The sequence below is a fragment of the Nicotiana attenuata genome, unplaced genomic scaffold, assembly GCF_001879085.1.
Source record: "Nicotiana attenuata strain UT unplaced genomic scaffold, NIATTr2, whole genome shotgun sequence".
Classification (NCBI taxonomy): Eukaryota; Viridiplantae; Streptophyta; class Magnoliopsida; order Solanales; family Solanaceae; genus Nicotiana; species Nicotiana attenuata.
This window is the reverse complement of record NW_017670562.1, coordinates 431,107-440,227: the sequence shown is the minus strand read 5'-3', so window position 1 is coordinate 440,227 and position 9,121 is coordinate 431,107.

Below are 9,121 nucleotides of genomic sequence, written 5' to 3'. Positions count from 1 at the left end.
TTATTTAATAGCAAACTCCCCAACTTGGCTCAAAGCCATAGATCAAAACGCGCTCAATAAATCATAACGCATATACTCTATTGCTGCCGTAATACCATAGTGAGATTGGACTCGCTCTTTTATAAGCTTGTGGAAACACAAATCATCTGGAATTTTAACTCTCCTGCAATTCTTGCATTCACTCACACCACAGTTAAGTCCACTCTCTAGGCGACCAAATTTTTACTAAGTCCCAAATTTTTTTTTCAAAAATTTTCGACAGAGTCTCCTTTGTAATTGGGCCTATCCACCTGCCAGAGAATCACCAAAACCATCCTAACAACACATCCACCACTTGACAAAGCATCACAATGTATATCAATAACATTAATCTCAATATTACATGTATTATATTATCAAAATTGATACATGGACATGCGTTGCGCCTATTTGAATCGTAACACATAGAAAATACCTTTCGATCCTCCATTATTGGGCTTTTAACCAAGTAAGAACATCTTCTTTCCTTAATGTTTTCGACCTTCAAGGTGGGCTCCTCGACTCATAGATTTCATCATAATACATTTACAAAAGCGATCTCAGCTCCCAGGCTTATCTAACTAGTATGGCAATTAGTTTCCCCTCATAAGCCAATTACCCATTAGCTTTACCTTTAGTTAATATTTTTATATACCTTCCACTGTCATACACATTACGCAATCACTTAATCTTCCTGAGTCTAAACTCATACCGTAACATGAGATTTACTTCACTCCAAATAGGAGACATGAAAAGATTCTTCATGCGCCCATAACTCGAGGCTACACATCTAATCACAATGAAAATCAAACACTTAATAGTTCATCTATCATCCAGTAGCCCTTCCTCGTCACTTCTAAGTCATATATATACATCTCGCAGTACTAACATACTCCTCATGTAGCTATCCAACCATCATTCCCACTAATAGGGACAATGCCGGACATATAAGTTCAAAACAATTGCTCGCACAATTAGCACCTCGGTGCTCAAACCATAGGCAAGGATCTGGTCTCAAGTCCTCCAGACTGGCCCAACATCAAACTCACGGAGATTACATCTCGCCCCTTGATCGGGGAATCACAAGCCATCAAGGCACATATAATGCTGAGCGCTCGTGTGCGCATACAGACATGTGAAAGAAATTTCAAGAGTTATATCTCAAGCTGAATCAAGTACGCACGATAAGAATTCCAAGAAGGTGAAGTTTTCCTAAAGGTTCTGCATCCTCTCGAGGATAAATACAGACGTCTCCGTACCGATCCGCGAGACTCTACTAAACCTGCTCATGACTCGTGAGACCTAATAACCTAGGCTCTGATACCAACTTGTCACGACCCAATTCCCATACCCGGTCGTGATGGCGCCTCTCGTGAAGACAAGGCCAGCCAACTTACCCAAATCATTTCTTTAACAGTTACTGAACATAAGTGAATAGAATAATACAACTTAACGGCCATAATAATCAGTATTTTCAACCCCACATAACCCGACCGGGGTGTCACAAGTCACGAGCATCTAAGAAGTAGGAACACAACTACAGGGTCATATATATATAAAATGAAATCTGGAATCCAAAAGATGAAGTCCGGTGCCGCGAACGATGGCGGTCACCTTGCTCAGCTACATTAGTATTACCTTCAGTCCGCTAATCACCCGCTACCGGGTGAACAATACCTGCAACTGCACGCGAGGTGCAGAGAGAAAAGTGAGTACTTCCAACTCAGTGGTAATAAGAGTAAATAATAACTGAGAGGCTAGAAATCACGTAAGAGCACTCCATCATGCTATATAGGACAGTACAACCCTTTTTAGAAAACAGTAAGACCGTGAAAAATCCTTTAGAAAATATCTGGCTCAGTTTAAAAACCTCTTTTGAAAATATCCTTTTCCAACAGTCAAGCAAACGAATGCGTAATCAGATAGTGCAAGTCCGCACATAAGTCAGCCCCTCGGGCACAGCACTGCATCAACAAATAACACCAAGGTATCTGGTAAACAGTGCAAGAAGTAGCATGGATGCCAATGATATGAGAGTGCTGAATGTCATGCCACGTAGTACAAACAGGAAACAATGCATGAATGCAATGCAATGCACATGACCGCTGCGGCGCGCAGCCCGATCCATTTGGGTACCCGCGCTCACTGTGGGGGTTCAGACTCCGGAGGGGCTCCTACAGCCCAAGCGCAATATCATCATAGTATCGTTGTGGCGTGCAGCCCGATCCATCCTCAGTCCAGAACATGCAAATGAGCCACTCGGGCAATGTCAAGTAATAACTTTTAACTCAAAACATCAGAAAAATGCAATTTAAGTCTTTAAACTTTAACAATATGACTGCACATTTAAAAACAGGGTTTAACTCAGAACTGAAATCATTATNGTCTCGCCTCAATATAGCGTCACAATGTGATATACCGGGGTTTCAAACCCTCAGGTCATCATCTACATCTATTACTCACGCCGGCCACAAGTCTAGCTCGCTATGCCTTTGCCTTTCGAATCGGCCTCTTCGCGCGTCGAATCTGATTAAAATCAGAGCGAATACATCACAATATGCCAATGAGACATACCCAATCGAAAACAGTCGAAAAATAGCAAAATCTCGAAACTAGCAAAACCCGAGCCCCGGGCCACTTCTCGAAAAATTACGAAATTTACATCACTGGATTCCTCGTCTCGCCACGAGTCTACACATACCAATTTTACCAAAATCGGAGTTCAAATGCCCTTTCAAAATCCGTTTTTACATCACAACTTTTCAAGCCCTAGCTTGACCCGTTTTTGATGAATTTTCCACAATTTACATGTAATTTCTACCATAAACTCGAATATTTAGACCAAGGAACTTACCTCCAATTGATTCTCAGTCAAAGCCCTCGAAAATTCTCGCTCAAAGCTCTCAAAACCGCTTTAAAATGGTGGAAACCAACTCTTGTTCGCGGATGAAAACAATATAAAAAAAACCCTTCTGTAACAGTTGTTTTCGCTTCTGCGACAATTTCACCGCTTCTGCGGTTTCCGCTTCTGCGGCCTACTCACCGCATCTGCGGTTTTCCTTCAAGTCGCCCAGGACCGCTTCTGCGGTCCCAAATCGCGCTTCTGCGGTGACCGCTTTTGCGGAACTTCGCCCGCTTCTGCGGAAAGCCCTGGTCCCTCAAGGACCGCTTCTGCGACCAATACGCCGCATCTGCGGAACCGCTTATGCGGTCCCTTTTCCGCAGATGCGGAAATGACAGAACCAGCAACTTCAAACCTGCAACAAACTCCGAATTCTCCATTTAACCACCCGAATTCACCCCGAGGCCCCCGGGACCTCAACCAAAAACACCAATACATCCTAAAACCTCATTCAAACTTGTTCCCATCATCAAACCACATCAAACAATGCTAAAGCCATCAAATCACATCGAATTCAAGCCTAAGTTTATTAAAAACTTCCGAATTACGCATTCGATCAAAAACCCAACTAAAACACCTCCGAATGACCTGAAATTTCGCACACATATCCAAAATCACCTAACGGAGCTACTGCAACTCTCAGAATTCCATTACGACCCTCGGATCAAAATCTCACCTATCCACTGGAATTCGCCAAAATGCCAACTTTGCCAATTCAAGCCTAATTCTACTCCGGAACTCCAAAATCACTTCCGATCGTACTCCTAAGTCACAAATCACCTCCCGAAGCTAACCGAATCACCGGGATTCACATCCGAGCCTTCTAACTAATAATTCAACGTTCGGTTGACTTTTCCAAACCAAGTCTTCCTTAAAGAGACTAAGTGTCTCATTTCTTATCCAAACCAATTCAATTCAACTCTAACTCACCCGTTGCTGATCATAAAACATGAAAGAGCAATAAATGGGAGAAACGGGGCTGTAATACATGAGACGATGGGTTGGATCGTCACACTTTTTGAATATCTTTTTTGTGCTTTCGACTACGTAGCGAGTCATATACATAAAAATATCTATTATGAAATGATACACACCTTGCCAAATTAATTGGAAAGAGGACATGATCAACCTGGTGCATGGAGTGTTGCAATGCATCTAAATCCTTTCATGTACTCCATGATATTGTCTGATCTATCAATCAAATTGATCTTGTTTCCCACCTTTTACAAATTCTGTGTAAACCCTTTGAATAATATTATTAAAAAGAGTTTATGTAGTTGTGACTTTGATTGGCATATTAATTTCATATTTCGCTTTCTTTCTAAGATAGTAGAAATATTCATGTGCTGCAAAAAAAAGAGGAAGAAAACATGACTAACACTAACAATATGCATGAACAAATACAAAAACAAAAATAAAAAGCAGTATACATACTGAACTAGACAGCGGCCTGCTAGAATAGTTAATGTGTGGAAAAACGTCTTATCATCAATCTATTCAACTTTAAAGTCAAAACAAGGGTCCAGCTTCCGATCACCATGTAAATACACTTCCCTATTTCGCATAAATGATAATATGGATAAGAAATACATCAATAAAAATTAAGAAAATATGAAAACAGAAGTACATAAAAATGAATACGCACTCTCCCAATTGCATGTCTGCTTCAACAAAGTTTGAGAATGCAGTCGTAAGGTTATAATTAACAGCCAGTGAAATGTCATTTACAAATAAAAATCTTCCTTTGATAACCTTCAAGGAATCCCTAACTACACTAACACTAGATTGCCAGTCATTCCTATACTGTGACTATTTTACAACTACCAGAAGTACATGGAAATGAATACGCACTCTCCCAATTGCATGTCTGCTTCAACAAAGTTTGAGAATGCAGTCGTAAGCTTATAATTAACAGGCAGTGAAATGTCATTTACAAATGGAAATCTTCCTTTGATAACCTTCGAGGAATCTCTAACTGCACTAACACTAGATTTCCAGTCATTCCTATACTGCGACTATTTTACAACTGTCGGGCGCCTTCTCCGTGTGAATATTGTAGGAGTTTTTTCAACATCTGCTAGTGTCTAGACAACAGTTCTTGATATCAATTGATCAATTTTAGACTCATTTACATCACGAGTTATCTGTTCATTTCCAGATTGATTTATATTACATCTCCCTCCTTGTGTAATAGCAGCAATTAGATCAAGTTAAGACTCAGTATATTCAAAATCAGAATCCAAGCCAATATCACCCTCGTATCGACAAGGAGCTTAAATTACAAAATGTTAGTGAATGAACAAATATACAAAGTTAAGAAATTTAAAAAAAAAGAATGAAAGTTATATATAGAAGACTTACCAGAAGACAAATTCATATTACTGTCACTGTCATCCGCTTGACCAACACCATCAACCTGAGATATTGAACACATAAAAGCATTATCAACATCACTATTTAAATTTTAAAAAAAACTATCAAAAATCTCTCATTTACGTACCAACTTCAGAATTAGTAACATCGACAATCGTAACTTGTGGAGAAGTGTTTTGTAGTAAATGAGGAGCTTTAGACTCAATAACATCATCTGGTCGTGTCTGTGCAAGAATTCCTTATGGCAATGGAGCAGGCCCAGACTTTTAACATCATGAGATGGCTCCTTATATTTTGCCTGTTGTGTAATGACGGAGATTTGATCAATTACAGATGTAGACAGTTCAAAGTTAGAATCCAAGCCAAGATCCTGCTCATTTACAAAGGTGGCTGAAAAAAGTTAAAAAAAGGTTAGTGAACACAAATACATAAAGTTAAATAAATAAAAAAGAAATAAAAATTGCATATTCAACATTTTATCACAACGCAAATCATCATTAACTTCTTCACGCCTTGCTGTGACGTTCTTCATATTGACACCACTGACACCGCCTTCTCGACCAACCCCACCAAAACCAAACACTAAACGTAGAAAAGTATAATTAAGAGTACTACTTTAAAAAAAGCAAAAAAAAAACAACAAAATCTATGATTTACATACTAGAATGTGCTTTTGGCATGCTATCTCCAATAACTACAGGACCATCCCACTGTCGCCCTTTCAAACTGGTCATAATCTTATGCATCTCACCAAAGTAAGGATTACTATCATGTTGCTTATGCTGAAAATGAGAAAATAATAATTTTATTATTATGTATATTACAAGAACACTATGTGCACTAAAAGTAAAGAATGAAATAGTATCCTATAAGCATATATTGCATCTTTGAACAATATACTATAGCATTATATTATATAAAAGAATAATATGGCTGAATTTCCCTTTAGTCTCATTAACTACCTACCAATAGTTGCAAGCACCTCCTCAAACTTGGTCTCCACAATAAGCTTCAAACCTTGTAACTCCTTCATTACCTCAGCATTGGTAGGTTTGAAATTACCTCCAGTACTTTGATGCATACTTTGTTTCTTTGGCAATTGAGTGCCAAAAATCTGAAAGCTATCAGGCTGACTGTCTGTGCAATCAACTTCGATTTTAAAGTTTAGATCGCACACATCAAATAGTTGATTCTCTGCATCAGTTGGGGTGATGTTCTTTAGCTACTTATTAATGACACAAGTTAGAAATATAAATGATAATAAAATATGGAAAGATAAACTAATATGATATACATGTATACCAACAGAGTATATCATCGCTCTGGGATATTGTTACAACTACTTGTGACTAAACTACTGCACCAAAACATTAAAAGATGCAATAAAAGTATGAGACAATTAAAAGTATAAGTAGCAATAAAATTATTAGTAGTAGAAAAGGTCCATATTATCATATGATACCAATATGGTATATATGTATACCAATGGTGTATATCATTGATCTGGAATATTGCTACCTGTGACTAAACTATTGTACCAAAACATTAAAAAATACAATAAAAGTATGAGAATTAAAAGTATAAGTAGCAACAAAAGTATAAGTAGCAGAAAAGATCCATATTACCATATGATACCAATATGGTATACATGTATACCAACAGAGTATATCATTGCTCTGGGATATTGCAACAACTATCTGTGACTAAACTACTGTACCAAAATATTAAAAGATGCAATAAAATTATGAGAAAATTAATTGTTCGCGTTGCAAGCTAAACATTCGCATAGCAACTCGCTCATTCTGTATTTGACCTTTGACTACCGAATTCAGAATTCATGGAAGGTTGTTTCTAATATGATCAGCAACGTGACCATCCAAACTTGGGTAGTATTCATACAACCAAATCTGTAAAGTCAACGGGAAGCCACCGAGTCTATTAAAAGAAGGCTTATCTTGAAACTTGTTGGAACACGAGTCGATTGTAGCGTTATAAACATATATACCCCAGGGATAACTATTAAATCATCGGACTTAACCAAGTCAATGTTAAGACCCTAAAATAACCTTTGTTTTGAGAAAAGGAAGTAAGAAGTTGTTCATAAAATAAAGAACTGCTATCTTCAATGCATCATCATTTGTCTCCCGTTTCTTCTTCGTAAAACAGTCTACTAGTTGGACCAATGTCGCAGATGCAGTCCCAAAATATTTTGAAATCAACCTATTCTCTGGTACGCTCTCTATACTTGTATCACCCTTATATTTCAGCCCAACAACGAGTGCAAATTTACCCAAACCAAAGCGCAACCTAAAATCACTCACTAGAAACCACATCTCATTTTTCACCTCATGATGTACTTCTCTAATAAGTAAATGGTGCATAACCCGAATTTGTACAATAACTGGTGGCAGATCAAAAAAATATCCAAAGCATGTTTTCTTAACATTCGATGTTGCGTCTTTGTTAAATTTTCTTTTAACAGACGAATGACATTGCAGTTGGTATCCCAATTTACCTTTGGTTTATAATCTATGTCCATAGATACAAGAAAATCCCAACACTGCAAAACATGTTCGTATAAAAAAGTTTAGAAATAGAATTCACTTAAAAATGTAACTAAAACAACCAAAAATGATACAACTACCATATGACACCAACATGGCATATAACTATACCAACATGGTAACAATTCTACTGGCTAATTCCCGGCAACTATAAATGACTATACTACTATTACATAACAGACATACATAAAGAGAAAAATCAAAAAGGTATGCAACTATAAAGTATTTTTAAGATATTGTACGATACTACTATTATTAAAAAAAAAAATAGTGTACCGATTAAATGCAACCAATACAGCCAAAAAAGGATCCAAAAGCATATGATATACCAATATAGTATATAGCTATACTAACTGGGTATATAGTTGTACGGGGTTGTTCCAACAACTTCCTATAACTATAAAAACTATTATACACATACTCTATGTCCATAGGCATAAAGGAATCTCAACAATGCAAAACATGATCATATAAATAATTTCAGAAATAAAATTCACTTAAAAATACAGCTAAAACAACCAAAAAAATGTTACAACTACCATATGATACCAATACGGCATATAATTATACCAACATGTTATACAATTCTACTGGTTAATTTCCGCCAACTATATATAACTATTCTACTATTACATAACACACATGAATAAAGAGGAAAATAAAAAAATAATATACCACATATTAATTTAATAAAATATTTTAAGATATTGTACAGTACTACTGTTATTAAAGAAAAATTAGATAGCGTGACAATTAAAGGAAGTTAATACAGCCAAAAGGTATGATACAGTCAGTTTGTGATATTGGATCTTTCGGAGCCCAGTCGGGTCCTTGCTTGTGTGATTTCTCGGTCTTCCTTGTTTGATCATATCCGGGAGCGTCAGTTTGATGACCCTCATTTGCTTGTCCTCAAGGACAAGGTCCTGCATGGCGATACCAAAGATGTGACTATTGGTGATGACGGGGTATTGAGGATGCAGGGTCGGGTTTGTGTACCCAATGTTGATGGGCTTCGGGAGTTGATTCAAGAGGAGGCCCATAGTTTGCGGTATTTCATTCATCCGGGTGCCGCGAAGATGTACCAGGATTTGAGAGACCGAGCAGGATATGCGCAGTCGTTACCCTCATCTTTTCACTACTTCAGGTATGTCATTATGCTCGTTCGAGGACGAACGAATGTTTTAAGAGGGGGAGGATATAACGATCCGGTCGGTTATTTTAAGAATTAACACCCCGATTCCCTATTAACTGCATTCCCCGTGTT